General features: G+C 43.4%; 1 protein-coding gene across 1 annotated transcript in view; it reads left to right on the top strand.

The window, feature by feature from the left end:
• Nucleotides 1-16,191, top strand: part of PXYLP1 (2-phosphoxylose phosphatase 1) — a 910,146-nt gene that overhangs the window by 660,183 nt on the left and 233,772 nt on the right. The gene's annotated exons all lie outside the window — the stretch shown is intronic.

Below are 16,191 nucleotides of genomic sequence, written 5' to 3'. Positions count from 1 at the left end.
GTGTTCAAAACAGACTCCATACCTGGGTAAAAGCCTTACTTTTGGGCAACATTACTAACTAATATGCCATAACTCTTAATTTATCATATTAATTATGACTGGAAATTCCCAGTTACTGAAGGCTATAGTAGTGAAAAAAAAATTTTTTTTGAGGGTGGCATAACCAAGCAGCAGATGGTTACAAGACTCTATGCACATTCCAGATGATCTTCTGCTGCAGCATTCTAAAACTCAGAAATAATCCTTTCAAACTTATTAGTACAACCTTGATCTGTACAGACACAATATTGCTCTTATATTAGGGAAATTGCCAAAACAATTGGAGTCCGAGGCAAAATCAACCCACTGAAGGCTACAAAGTCCGAAACCCAACTCTTCAACACCAGTAAGTGACCTCAAGCCCAAAAACCCAGTAGAATTGGATCCAGCAAAGCACACAAGACCCACAGCATGAAGGTCACCACAACTACCCCAAGATCCCTCCCAGGTGATCCCCCAAACCACACAACTCATAGCATGGCCAAAGCACCACTCAAGTCAGGACCTTAGCTCTCAACCAGTCAGGGACAAATCTCAACAGAATCAGGGGCAAAACCAGAAATAATCAGGAACAATCTGGGACACTTTCAAAATATTACTACTATTAACGTGAAACATTGATAGAATAAGGGAATGTGAATTAATATACATTTTCTGAAGTAAAAGAAGTCTATAACTGAAATTATTGGAATCAAGTGTAATTCACCATCTTTTCTGCAAAAGTCACAAGTTTCAGGAGGGACTAAGAGGGAAAACTTCAGCCAAAATCAGGGATACCCCGAAAGTAGGGACAACCAACAGGTATGGCCAGGACACAAGGAGACCGCACCAGCAGAACACTGACAACCTGAAACCTGCAGACCCTATCCCCTTGTTCCTCCCTATCCCCTTCCCTCTCTCTCTCTGTATCTCTCTCGTTTTTAATTACCAATGGACCTTAGCGTCCTGCTGCAAGAACTGCCCAGCAGCAAAACAGTCAGGAATGACACCACCACAAAACAGCATCAGGGTCAGCAATGCTGACAGAAACCCAAGTCCCACTGGCGTGACAAATCAAACATTACCCCTAGAAAAAATGCCTACACAGTGAGCACCACACCCTTGAGTCCAACTTCAGGCAACTAGCTTATGCTCCATGTGGACATCATGGATATTTTGAACTGACTCACTAGAAAAATGACTGGCACCAAGGCCTACCCACTATATGGCCACTGTCAGATGGATCCATACATGAATGGATGTGGACCTGGATCTCTTTAGCTACAGCCTAAACTGTGACTAAAAACCTGGTGAGGCTTGAATAAATGGAGAGGACGACTTCCCACTCCTCCCTGTGTCAGCTCACGGATGAGTGGCTTACTGGTAAGCCATCTTTGTCTGTTTGTGTTCTATTTTGTATACACAGGAGTTACAAATTAACTTAAGAATGTAAAGACTGTAAAGTAATGTTCTGGCCATGTGTAGAAGAAACTGAAGGAACACACCATGATTTCAAGCTTGTAGATGTTGATTTCATTCCACCTTCCTGAGTGTTTAGAAATAAAATTTCATTATGCCATGGAGATTCTTGACAATGGTTTCAGAATGGGAGTTGAGTGAACATTTTCACTTAAAGAAATTTTTTGTTAAAAGCACATTTAAATAAACAGGATTTGTCAGAGTTCTCTTTTGTAGGTGTTCAATATGTTTAACTTTTGTCATGCTATAACTAGGTAAATGCAGTGGTATCTTTAAATATTTCTCTGTGCTAAATGAATGCAGGATTCCTTTATATGTTTAAAATTTATGGTTGTTTTAATTAATATTTGTACATATGATATTACTAACGCTATAATACGGTGTGGGTCATACAGACTTTATAGTGATCAGATCTCTTCAATATTAATGTTTGCTCATTAAATAGATGCATTTATTTATTCAATTTGGTAACCAGGGTAGAGCGCTTATCCAAATGAACCTGTTTCAGTTTTAGCCCAGACAAATATAAGTAACAGTAAACAAGCAAGTTGATAAGAAGTATTATGAATAAAAACAAAATGTTGTGTTGAAGATATTATGAAGTGAATCAAGGTGATCATTCCAGAACTAATAATCTGGTTAAATTCTAAACATGTTGATGTGACTGGAGATGGGCAGACAATTTGTCTTGATAAAGGGCTGTAACAGGCCGAAACCATGTGACTTTGTCCCATTTGTTCACTCTTTAATATATTTATGCAAAGCAACAGTAAAGTGGAAGAAATAGTTTTGTTATGACTTAATCAGCATTTTGCCATATCGATGCTGTTGTATAAGTAATAAAAATTTAATAAATTATTAAGCCCTTTTGTCCCTATAAACAATGCTATAGCAGAATTTATCCATAATCAAACACATCAAAATTTATATAAGAAACAATCTGTCACATAATTCCCAAACAACGAATATTGAAACAGGATACAAAAAATTAAGATATCACTTCCAAGTCCCATAGAAAATAATCATATGAAAAGCTAACAATTAAAATTGAACTGTTGGAAACAGTCAGATTAAAATATTTGTAAAACCTCATCTAATAAATCTATTTGTATATGTTATATATGTTTTATTATATGGCAAGAAGTGTATTATATATATTGGTATTTTATTGTAACTTGGCAGTACATCATTTCAGAGTACTAGGCATTGAGATTTGGTCATTTAACCCTAATTTATTACGTTTAGTCTAAGTTGCAGGACCAAGTTGTAGTATTCTAATCTACTTTCTTAAGCTCCACCTCTCACGTCCTTCTCAACCTTTTCCAAAATAAAAACAAAACAAAAAAAAAACTTTTTAAAACCTGAAGAGTGTTTTTGAAGTGAATTGCTCATATTACAATGTTTTATTGCATAGCAGTGGTCATAGATATGACTTTTCAGCTGTCTTTTCTGTTTTACAAGTGTAATTGAGACAAGTTGCAAGGTATACCCATCATGACTTACAAGTGTAATGTCCTTGACAGCCAAAAATTCTGTCATATCCATGGAAGGTAATGTTGGTGTCATCATATATATATTTACAAAATTTATAATGTCCACATTTAGACATCCTTTTGGCAACATTAGTCTTGTTCCCATTATATCTAGTTTTTATCCCTGTCTTTAATATTTTTAGCCCTACTGAAAACTATTGCTGGTCCGTCCCCCAGCTTAATTTTAACATCGGAAATAAAAACATGTTCCAATTCCTCCTAATAATGCCTCTGATCTAGTTAGCATCCTTTAAATAAGGTAGTACTGTATAGCCTTTGACCATAACTGATTTGTGATAAATAGATCCGTCCTTCACCATAGTTAAACAATTTCCTAAAATAGGTCGACAACTTGAATTTCTTAATCCACCTACTTCCTTTTGCGCTTTTTGTAAAAGATCCAATAGATATCTCCTCTCTGAAAAACATTTGTATTAGGTGGTCAGCCTCATCTAAGAATATATCATTAGTGATTAATTTAGATAGGCAGACCAGCTGTTCCTTCATAATAATCCTTTTGTGATGATAGGAATGTGAAGATTGGGTGAAGATAGGTGAAGGCTGCCAGCCTAGTCAGATAGAATTTTGGAGATAATTCTGTCATCTGTAATATTAATGTAAACCACAGGCTTGTTGTCTTAAATGGTAAAAATAGTGTTACATGTGGAACTACAAAAATGTAACAACAGTGCACTCTGCTGACCAAGTAAAGCATGTTGTGACCCTTTGATGTAAACCCGGCTCTGGCTGGTCTAGATGAAGGAATTCTTGCTATTGTTTTAAGGCCAGAGTTAATTACCAAAATTTGCATGCATAAATGCCCTTTATTGCTCTGGTTTCTGCCCAGAGGTGAAGAAAGTAAATGTAGCTTCTGTTAGCCTGGGAACCCAGGGAAGTGTGAAGAATGATGTAATGTGAACCAGGAATGTGATTTTAAAAACTGAGAGAATCAGAGAGCATGAAGCATTTTTGTCTTGACCATTCAACTCCCAGCACTGTCTTGCTCTATATGTAAGTCTATCTTAGACTTGTCTTTTCTCTTAGAAATAACTAGAAGGTAGAAAGATTAGATTAAGTGTTTTTCTGTGATGTCAGAACTGTACTACTGAATTATTTTAAGTATTTCTCTGTGATCTCTGAACTCTTGGCTAGCACTGTGTAGTAAAAAGTATTGCCTTGTGTTTTGACTATTTGTTATTAAATATTTTTAAACCCTGTCAACTGTGGCTGTTTTTGTAGAGATAATTTAAGCTCTTTAGAGTACTTGCATGCTTTGGTAAAATTGTACAAAGCCATTTCAATAGCTTTAGCCCTGGGCTATACTACCAATTGGATGATAGTATTGCACAGTAATAATTGGACACCCTTTTAAGGACCTTTGAGTAGCTGATAAATATTAGTGGGTGGTGATAGCTGGGACTACCGTATAGTCTGGGAAAAGGGGGCACAGCTGGAGAACCTTTGCCAGCCTTCCCCAGGAGTGCCCGTGTGGTTGTATAAACTCTTATGTGTGTGTGTGTGTGTGTGTGTGTGTGTGTGTGTGTGTGTGTGTGTGTGTGTGTGTGTCAGCTACTTGGGCAGGGACATGAAGCACTGGTTGGACAGAGAGGGTGCTAGAGGTTTTAGCTTGCCCACTAGAATGAGATCTGGACCCTATAGCTGTACCAGTGATGAGTCTTATTGGGGACCTGGAGAGCAAGGGATTGACCAGCCCCGGACTGACTGTGATCTATGTGTGCTCTTAAGGGAAATTGCACTTTACTGTGTGTATTTGTTATACTTTCCTCCTATATAAGATGCCCCTCACTGGTGTTAGTGGTGAAAATTGAGGCTCCTTGATTGCTGGGCCAGGGAGTGGGCATCACATATTAATTGTTTGGCAGTGCTGGGATATCCACAACACATATTAATTGGTTGGCAAATACTAATTGGCTTGTACTTGTGTGGGTAGAGTGAATTCCTGTAGCTGGTGTACAGTGAACTTTGAAGGTGTTTTGTACTATAAATCAGCCACACAGTGAATACTCAGAGTTCAGATCACAATTGTTTTATTTCTTTTGTTAACTTAGTTAGTCAGGGTGTGCAAGCAGCATGTCAGAAGAGGAGTATGGAAAGCTGACAAGGAGCCAGCTGGCAGAGATGTGCCAGGCTAGGGGGCTGGTGCATGGAAACCTGACTATGGCAGACCTGATTGCAGCCTTGGTTACAGCTGCATCAGAAAACAGCAACCAGGAGGACAATCATACTGGCAGTGGAGATATAATACCCTCGGAGAGTGAACAACTCAACCTTTCAGCAGAGGACTTAAAAATCCATCTGGAGCTAAAGAGACTTGAGTTGGAGGCCAGGCATTTAGAGATAGAAGCAGCTGAGAGACTGCTGAGTCTACAGGCTGAGGACACTGAGAAACTGCTATGCATGGAAGCCTGAGGAAAAGGAGCGGCAGAGTCAGCATGGGAAGGAGATGCTGACTCTTTGCCAGCATCATGGAGGTAATGGGGAAGGGAGTAACTGGACCTCAGAAGCACAAAAGGTCAGTAAAAGAGGGGGGATAATTTTAATAGTTTCATTCATATGTTTGAGAGGGTATACAAAGAGTATGGTGTTGACCAAAGGCTGTGGGTATGGTTCCTGATCCCCTTACTCCATGGTAAAGCTGTAACTGTTTTGTCAAAAATGTTTGACGTTGCATGTTTTGGTTGTACTGCTGTTAAAAATCACTTGTTAGAATTGTTTAAGTTAACACCTGAAACGTATAGGAAAAAGTTTCATGAGCATAGATGCAAGGCAGATGAAAGTGTGTGTGAATATGTTGCTGAACTGAGCACTTGTTTCCATAGGTGGGTGAGTGGATTTCAGGTCACCACTTTTGAAGGGCTGGTAGACATTTTTTTGAGGGAATAAGCCCTTAGCACTTTGCCTGAGGACATGAGGGTCTGGTTAGCCTATAGGCAAAATGCCACTTCAGATGAGTTGGGGAAGAAGGGAGACCTATACCTGGCAAGCAGGGCAGCCCTGCACAGGAAAGGGACCCCCAGTACTGCTCATGGGTCTAAAGGAACCCATGGTAGGCAGCACAGACTGCCCCAACAGAATCTGCCAGTAGCAGGGGAAGCTACTAGTCCAGGTACATGTCCAGGAGCTAGGGTTGAATGTTTTGAATGCAACCAGTGGGGCCATGTGGCATACATATGTCCACGGAGGCAAGGTGGGGAACAAAAGGTGAGGGAGCCAGTAAGTGGGAAAGACAAAATGCCAATAGTAGGTTGTCTTGAGACAACAAGGGTACCAAACTACCATCCTGCAGATGTCCTGATAGGGAAGGATTTGGATGAGGCAGTACCATGTTTTTGTGCAGTTACACGCAGTCAAGCTAGGAGAAAAGCATGTGGGCCTGGTAGCCTGTGGGAGACCCAGACAGACTGCATACTTGCAGCCTGGACTGGTAAGGTGGTTACTCCAGAGAGGGAGCTACCCTGTAGCAGTGAGACTGAAGGTGAGCCACAGCTGCCTGGGGGTACTGATGGTCCCTTGGACAGAGTGACTGCAAAGGTAGAGGTGAGTAGTAGTACCCAGGCTGACAGTGAGGCATTTACTGTTTGTTACTGTATCTTTTTCTCCCTTCTCTGTGAAAAAGAAAAAAAAAACAAAAAAATATCCTTGTTTTCCAGCTTTTCTGAACTAGAATAGTCCAGTCTTTAGATTTTGCTGATCTCTGGGCTTTATCTTAGTTCCTATGCTATCCATACCCTTATTTGGCTAAGAGGAAGCTTCTTTGTTCACCAGTGGGAGTGGGGAGCACTGAGCAACCTATTTGTCCCTAGAGGATTGGTTCCAGCCCAGCAACTTGTAGTTTATTGGCCATTTTGGGTCAATTCCTGGCTCTTTTCAACCCAATGCTATAAAGCCCGCTTTTGCACACTTTTTTACTTGTAATAGACTCAGCACAGCTCCTCGTGGTGTCCTGCAGAGTTCTACAAGCAGCAGAGAGTGAAAGAGTGACTTTCCTGGATTTATAAGTATTTTTTCTGGCTTTCGCTTAAAGTACTGCATCTCGACTGCATTTTGCTTAAAAAACAGCTCTGCATATTGTTTTTACTGTTCTTGTGTTGAATTTATACTGTTAAGCACTTTAAAAAGTTATTTTTTGTTTAATTTAATTGTTAGGCTAACACACTAAAGTGCGCTAGCCGTTTTATAGCATTTACTGTTTGTTACTGTATCTTTTTCTCACTTCTCTGTGAAAAAGAAAAAAATATCCTTGTTTTCCCGCTTTTCTGAACTAGAATAGTCCAGTCTTCAGATTTTGCTGATCTCTGGGCTTTGTCTTAGTTCCTGTGCTATCCATACCCTTATTTGGATAAGAGGAAGCTTCATTGTTCACCAGTGGGAGTGGGGAGCACTGAGCAACCTATTTCTCCCTAGAGGATTGGTTCCAGCCCAGCAACTTGTAGTTTATTGGCCATTTTGGGTCAATTCCTGGCTCTTTTCAACCCCCTGCTATAAAGCCCGCTTTTGCGCTTTTTTACTTGTAATAGACTCAGCACAGCTCCTCGTGGTGTCCTGCAGAGTTCTACAAGCAGCAGAGAGTGAAAGAGTGACTTTCCTGGATTTATAAGTATTTTTTCTGGCTTTCGCTTAAAGTACTGCATCTCGACTGCATTTCGCTTAAATAACAGCTCTGCATATTGTTTTTACTGTTCTTGTGTTGAATTTATACTTTTAAGCACTTTAAAAAGTTGTTTTTGTTTAATTTAATTGTTAGGCTAACACACTAAAGTGTGCTAGCCGTTTTATAGCATTTACTGTTTGTTACTGTATCTTTTTCTCCCTTCTCTGTGAAAAAAGAAAAAAAAAAAAATATCCTTGTTTTCACGCTTTTCTGAACTAGAATAGTCCAGTCTTCAGATTTTGCTGATCTCTGGGCTTTGTCTTAGTTCCTGTGCTATCCATACCCTTATTTGGATAAGAGGAAGCTTCTTTGTTCACCAGTGGGAGTGGGGAGCACTGAGCAACCTATTTGTCCCTAGAGGATTGGTTCCAGCCCAGCAACTTGTAGTTTATTGGCCATTTTGGGTCAATTCCTGGCTCTTTTCAACCCCCTGCTATAAAGCCCGCTTTTGTGCGCTTTTTTACTTGTAATAGACTCAGCACAGCTCCTCGTGGTGTCCTGCAGAGTTCTACAAGCAGCAGAGAGTGAAAAAGTGACTTTCCTGGATTTATAAGTATTTTTTCTGGCTTTCGCTTAAAGTACTGCATCTCGACTGCAGTTCGCTTAAATAACAGCTCTGCATATTGTTTTTACTGTTCTTGTGTTGAATTTATACTGTTAAGCACTTTAAAAAGTTATTTTTTGTTTAATTTAATTGTTAGGCTAACACACTAAAGTGCACTAGCCGTTTTATAGCATTTACTGTTTGTTACTGTATCTTTTCTCCCTTCTCTGTGAAAAAGAAAAAAAAAAAAAATCCTTGTTTTCCCGCTTTTCTGAACTAGAATAGTCCAGTCTTCAGATTTTGCTGATCTCTGGGCTTTGTCTTAGTTCCTGTGCTATCCATACCCTTATTTGGATAAGAGGAAGCTTCTTTGTTCACCAGTGGGAGTGGGGAGCACTGAGCAACCTATTTGTCCCTAGAGGATTGGTTCCAGCCCAGCAACTTGTAGTTTATTGGCCATTTTGGGTCAATTCCTGGCTCTTTTCAACCCCCTGCTATAAAGCCCGCTTTTGCTCACTTTAGCGCGAAGTTGCTCATAGAGCAGCGCCGGTTAATCAAGTTTAAACTATTTCTGTCTCCGTAAAGTCTGCTCTTCAATTTTTCCCTTAGAACTGTTCTACTTGCAATCTAAACAGCCTATACTCTATCTGAAAAGCTCAGCACTTGCTCCTAAAGCATTTTTTATACAGGTAAAGCACTCTTAAACAAAAGAAAGTACTTCATTCACCTAAATTCCCTTGAGTACCCATTTCCCTATAGGTCCTTTCTGACTCAGTTACACAGCAATCTTTTTCACTATTTCTAGCATGTCGAAGGGTCAGTTGCTGGCGTCCTCTCCTGTTCAGCTGGTGAATCTGGGAATCTTGAGGCAATGTTACAATTGCCTCATGTACACAGACAACCCTCTCCTCCTCCCAACAAATACAAATATATGCGAGAGATGCAACTATATAGCCAAACTGGAGGCTGAGCTGTCTCAATTCAGTACTGGCAAGACCAGTCAGGAGGAGAAGGTAACCACGCACACCACAAACCCAGTTTCACATAGAACTATCACAACTGCAAACCAAACACATAAACACACAAAAACATACTCGGAGGCGCTGATTAAAAATCTACCAAAACAACAGAGGCCTCCAAAGCAGACACCCAAGCAACCGCCTCCTCAAGACATAGCACATGCAACACATAGTTCTCAAACTCAGTGTGCTAAACAGTCACAGCCCTTAAGGCCAAACAACATGCCAGACACACTTGTAATAGGTGACTCCATAGTCAGACACACTGACGTCCCGCTCACCAGACTGAACAAGGAAAAGGTCACAGTAAGCTGCCTGTCGGGAGCTAGAATCCGCCACATAACACAAGCACTCAGGTCACTCCACAGCAAGTACAAATATGACTCAGTCATTGTACATGCTGGTGTGAATGACCGGAGACGTACCTCCCTGGACTACATGAAAAGAGACATAGAGGAGCTCTCTGATTATGTAGCCCAGGCCAGTATGACCCTGACCCTGAGCAGCATCTTACCCTCACCAAGAATGATGCCACAGTACAAAGACAAAATGATCAGTTTTAACAATTGGCTTAATTACTGGTGTCATTCTAAGGGGATCCAATGTCTGTCTGCTTGGGATGACGTGCTTGACAAGCCACGCTGCTTCGCAAAGGATGGCTTGCACCTGTCACCCCTGGGCTTTCGGATATTGGCCAAGGCTCTTGCCACCCCCATAGTGCCTTTTTTAGGCAAGGCTCAAATGACAAACCTACCTCCCTAGAAAACACAAGTGGAAAAAAAACTAAGGGTAATGCTGCTCAATGCCAGAAGTCTAAACCTCAAGATGCATGCCCTCGAAGCCCTCCTCAGTATGGAGAACATCGATGTCTGTGCAGTGACTGAAACCTGGTTCAAGGCTCCTGAGAGCACCCCAGCACTATCAGGTTTTACCTCATATCATGCTTTCCGGCCCCAAAACTTGGACCGAACCACAAAAGGAGGGGGAGTATCCATTTTCATCAAAGATACCCACACCTCCAGGTTAGTGGCAACGCACGAAGCATCGGAGACCATCCAGGTGCAACTAACCATAGGCAAAACCGCCTTACAGTTTGTAGCATGCTACAGACTACCCTCTCAAACTCAGGAACCCCACACAGCCTTCCTGAAGACACTGGAGAGTATGAATGTCTCTCCAAATACCAGCATTTTGGGAGACTTCAACTACCCAAACATAGACTGGGAACATTACTCAAGCCCCAACACCCTAGCCCAAAGGTTCCTAGAATTCATAAACTCAAATGCAATGGAACAACTAGTCACCATTCCCACAAGAGGAGACAATATACTAGACCTGATCATCACAAACATGGGGACAAAATGCTCCACACGAAGTATATCCCTCTTTGGTAAGATCAGACCATAAATTAATCTCACTGGAAATCCACATCCCGCCCCACCCCTGCACAAAAGACCACAGTGAAGAACTTCTCAAAAGCCAACTTCACACTTCTTAAGACTGAAGTGGTATCCTTCAAGGCCCCTGGGCCAGTGGAAACCACAACCCACACTGCTGAATCCTTTGCAAATGCCTTCTACGGGCACCTTCAAGAATGCATGGATCATGCAATCCCAAATAAAACCAAGACCCATTCCCCCAAAGGCAGGTGCCCGGTCTGGTGGACCCCAGCCGTAAACAAACTTTACAACAGGAGGAGGAAGCTACTACATGACAGAGCAAAATCCCTAAAAGGGAAGGCATCTCTGATCAGTACTAGCAAAAAACTACGATCACTCATAAAATCATCCAAGGCCAACTTTGAGAGAAAAATCGTAAAAGACACAAAAGACAATCACAAGGCCTTCTTTAGCTATGTTAGAAACCTGGGTGGAAACTCCCAGATATGCTCAGAGTTAGTCCAAAATGACACAAAATACACTGAACCCACTGACATTGCCAACATTCTGGCAGACAGGTTCAGTGCAAATTTCTCCGCCCCCTCCCCCCCAAAAGGAGAAATAACTATCCCAGCAGAGTGTAGCCTCCCTAACATCTCAGATGCCCAGGTAAGAGCCGCCCTCTCTAAAGCTAAAAACACGGCATCAATGGGACCGGACGGTGTCCCGGGCTGTGTGCTGCATGAACTCCAAGAGGAACTAAACCCACACATAAGGCTGCTGTTTAATCTTAGCCTTACTACAGGATACATACCCAAAGAGTGGCGTACGGCAACAGTGGTCCCACTTCACAAAGGCGGTGCTTCTACAGACCCTGGAAATTACCGCCCCATAAGCTTGACAAGGCTGGTCTGCAAAGCTATGGAGAGGATCATTATGGAACTCATAAACAAAGACATTGGGGACCTACAGACATTGGATCCTACCCAATTTGGCTTTGTCATGGGCAGATCCTGCCTTTTGAACTTGGTCAACTTTTTTGAAACAGTCACTAAGGCCATTGATGAGGGTAAGGCAGTTCACACAGCCTACCTTGACCTTGCAAAAGCCTTTGACACAATACCCCACTCGGGCATCATAGACAAACTCACCAGCTTAAATGTAAACCCATATGTCACAAGATGGGTTGCAAACTGGCTCAAGGACAGAACCCACAAGGTCAGAGTTGCTGGAGCTATGTCAGACTCGAAGCCAGTCACAAGCGGTGTCCCACAGGGCTCAGTCCTGGGACCCCTCTTGTTCGGCATTTATTTTTCCGAGGTACAGGCAAACATAGGAGGATTGTGGCTGACAAAGTTCACAGATGACTGCAAACTGGGCGCTATAATTGATACTCCAGCGGACACAGACATCCTTCAGAGAGGCCTCATAGAAACGGATAATTGGTGCCAGAGCCATGGCCTTAAGCTAAACGCCAAAAAATGTATAGTCATACCCTTTGGGAAAAACAAGGTACCCACAAATTACCACATAGGTGGTAATCCATTAAGTACGGAAGAGGTAATCAGGGACCTAGGGACCCAGGTTGACAGTACCCTCTCATTTGACACTCACATTGCCAAAGTGGTTAGGAAGACCTTCTATATTGCCCACCTTATCATGAAGGTTTTCACATCTAGATCAAGAGAGGTCATTGTGCCCCTGTACTCTTCTCTTATCAGGCCAGTGATTGAGTACAATGCCCCATTTGGGATGTATCTTACCCGACACCTGCACCAGTTGGAAAGACCCCAAAAGTTCCTCACCAAGAGGATAAAGGGTCTTAAACATATGTCATATGCTGCCCGACTGAAAAAACTCCAGCTCTATTCAGTCGCATACCGCCTACTCAGTGGTGATCTGTGCCTGACGTACAAGGCCATGTCCAATCCGGAATTAATGGACATGCTCCACCTCAGAAAATCCAAATCCATCAGAGCCACGAGAGCAAGAGACTTAAACCTCAACACAGAAATAAATAGGTCGTGCTGGAGGGACAGATTCATAACCCAGAGGCTCCCTACACTCTGGAACAGAATCCCAGTCCATGTTAGGCAGAGCCCCTCACTGACTCTATTCAAGAGAAATCTTGACGAGTGGATGGGAGATCGTAGGTTTACCCGGGGGTCATCTCTGTGTCACTACTAGACAGAGGCATAGTAAACTAAACCCTAAAAGGGCGTAGTATTCTCATCCTAAGGGGTGGTGAAAGCCACACACACTCTGGCTAGGCTTATAAATGCCCTAGGGCAGATAGCCTAGTACGAACCTATGAACCTATGGAAGGGTTACAAGGAGATAGTTGAGATAGGCTCAACTCTCAGACCCTACATTGCAAGGCCTAAGGCAGGTAGCTAGGGAGGCATCTGATTCTCAAGGAAATGGGGAATCTGTATACTGGGACAAAGGGTTACTGTACAGAGAGTGGACCCCTGAGGGAGTACTAGAAGGTGAGAGAGTACATCAGTTGGTAGTGCCTAGAGCCTACCATCAGGCACTTCTAGCCATAGCCCATGATATTCCCTTTGCAGGTCATATGGGCATAAAACATACAAAGAGACGTATTATGCAGAACTTCCATTGTCCTGGAATTTCCAGAGATGTAACAGGGTACTACAGGAACTGTGAGCAGTGCCAAAAGGTAGGCAAGGCAGGAGACAAGGTGAGAGCTCCTCTGATGCCTTTGCCTGTGATTGAGGAGCCATTTCAGAGGGTAGCTATGGATATTGTGGGTCCTCTGAGTACCCCAAGTTCCACAGGGAAAAAGTATATCCTAGTGTAGTGGACTATGCCACACGATGCCCTGAGGCAGTGGCTTTATCCTCCATTGAGGCAGAGAAGGTGGCAAATGCGTTGTTAGAGATTTTCAGCAGAGTAGGTTTCCCAAAAGAAATAGTGACTGACAGAGATGCCAATTTCATGTCAGACCTGCTGGCTTGTCTGTGGAAGTCCTGTGGGGTGAAGCCCATGAAGACCACCCCTACCATCCCCAGACTAATGGTCTTCTTGAGAGGTTAAACTCTACAATCAAGTCCTTGCTACGGGCATTTTCTGATCAGTTTAAGAGGGAGTGGGACAAATATTTGCCCCATCTGTTGTTTGCTTACAGAGAGGTTCCTCTGGAATCCACAGATTTTTCACCCTTTGAGTTGCTGTATGGGCATAGGGTGAGGGGACCTCTAGATTTAATTTGAGATGAGTGGGAAGGTAAGTGTGAGTCTCACAAGGAGGCAGAAGCCCAACAACAGAAAAAGGTGTGGTATGACAGGAATGGTCGAGCTAGAGAGTATGCCATGGGGCAGCAGGTAATGGTTCTCATTCCTGTCAGACACAACAAGCTGCAAGCAGCTTGTGAGGGACCCTACAAGGTGGTAAGAACTGTAAGTGATGTTAATTACATGGTGGAACTGCTAGGCAGAAGGCAGGGGCACAGATTGTGCCATGTTAACATGATGAAACTTTACCATGATAGGGAGGCCTTTGTGCTGAGCATTTGCAGTGGATTGCAGGAGGAGTCTGAGGGAGATCTGGGGACTGATCTCTCCAGTGAGGCTCAGGCTGACACCTCAGTGGAAGGGATAGCAATGTCCCAGCAGTTAAGTCCTACCCAGGTTTGAGAAATCCGTGCAGTGTTGCAGGAATTTGGGGACATGTTCACTGGGAAACCAGGGTGCACCCACCTGGGGAAGCACCAGGTAGATACAGAACCCCAAAGGCCTATTAAGCAGGCCCCTTACAGAGTGCCTGAGAGAGCCAAACAGACTCTGAGGGAGGAGGTACAGGAGATGTTGAAACTAGGGGTGATTCAAGAGTCCAACAGTCCCTGGGCCTCCCCAGTGGTGCTGGTGCCAAAGAAGGATGGCAGCACCAGGTTCTGTGTGGACTACAGGAAATTAAATAGTCACACAGAGCCAGATGCTTACCCCATGCCTAGGACAGATGAGGCCCTAGAGCAGCTGGGTGGGGCTAAGTATCTTACAACCATTGATCTTACCAAGGGTTACTGGCAGGTGCCCTTGACTCTGAGTACTAGAAAGAAATCAGCCTTTGTGACTCCTTTTGGCTTGTATGAGTTCACAAAGGTGCCCTTTGGGATGAAGAATGCCCCAGCAACTTTCCAGAGGCTGGTAGATCATATCCTTGCAGGAGCAGGAGGGTTTGCCCTTGCTTACCAAGATGATATTGCCATCTACAGCTATTCCTGGCCAGAGCACCTTCAGCATGTCAGGGAGGTGCTGGGCAGACTACAGAGGGCAGGGTTGACCATTAAGCCAAGCAAATGTCAGGTGGGTATGGCAGAGGTCTCCTACCTAGGACATAGAGTGGGGAGTGGTAAGATAAGGCCAGAAACTACCAAAGTGGAAGTCATTCAGGCATGGCCTGCACCTGTTACCAAAAAACAGGTGAGGGCATTTTTAGGGACAGCAGGGTACTACAGAAAGTTCATCCCCAATTATAGTACCATGGCTGCTCCTCTCACAGACCTGACAAGGAAGAACAGGCCAGATAAGGTAGTCTGGACCCCAGCATGTGAGCAGGCATTCCATAAGTTTAAAGAATCTTTGTGAGGACCTCCTCTGTGAGCCAGTCCAGATTACAGCAAGGAATATGTTGTGCAGATGGATGCTTTGAACCATGGGGTGGGGGCTGTACTTAGCCAGATTTCTTCAGAGGGGGAAGAGCACCCAGTGGTTTATCTCAGCCATTGGCTCCATCCCAGGGAGGAATGCTACGCAGCTGTAGAAAAGGAATGTCTAGCCATAGTGTGGGCACTGCAGAAACTTCAGCCTTATCTGTATGGAAGGAAATTCACTGTTATGACAGATCACAACCCCCTAACATGGTTAAACAGAGCCAGCCAGCAAAATGCCAAGTTGCTAAGATGGAGCCTGGGGTTGCAAGCAAATGATATGTCCGTGCAGCACTGCAGTGGGATTAGCAATGCCAGTGCATATGAGCTCTCAATACAGGGAATGGGGTAAGGTATGCTCAGATAGACCTAACTCCCTCAAGCAGTGTTTCTCAATGGTCACCTGAAAAACTAGCTTGAGTTCTCCAGGGGAGAGATATGTGAAGGCTACCAGCCTAGCCAGATAGAATTTTAAAGATAATTCTGTCATCTGTAATATTAATGTATACCAGGCAGAAGAGGAATAGGTTCATTCCACTATTCAGGGGGTGTCAAGATGCAGGTGTGGGATTTGGGCTGCTGTGACTGACTGTCTTTGGGTTGTTCTTCCTGGAGGGATGGAGTCATTTTTTGATGAGGTACACGATGGGGAGGAAATGCAAAGGTTTGTCCAGCAGGGGGTGGGCTGTGGAATAGGAGAAGATTCTGCTTCGTGTTCTTCTGGTGGTGAGGAGCACAGGGAGTCTGTTATGGTGGGGCCTTTTCCACTGCTCCAGTGGAAAATGTTGGAGAGAAGGAGGGGAGCACAAGAATTGACTACAAGAATCGAGAGTGTGTTGGAAGTGAAGCAGGGATGGGATTTGCAAGATAGAGTTTAAC

This window comes from Protopterus annectens, chromosome 4.part1 (assembly GCF_019279795.1).
Source record: "Protopterus annectens isolate FY-2018-M chromosome 4.part1, PAN1.0, whole genome shotgun sequence".
Taxonomy (NCBI): Eukaryota; Metazoa; Chordata; order Ceratodontiformes; family Protopteridae; genus Protopterus; species Protopterus annectens.
Note: the sequence above shows the minus strand (reverse complement) of the source record. Positions and strands in the feature narration are given on the sequence as shown.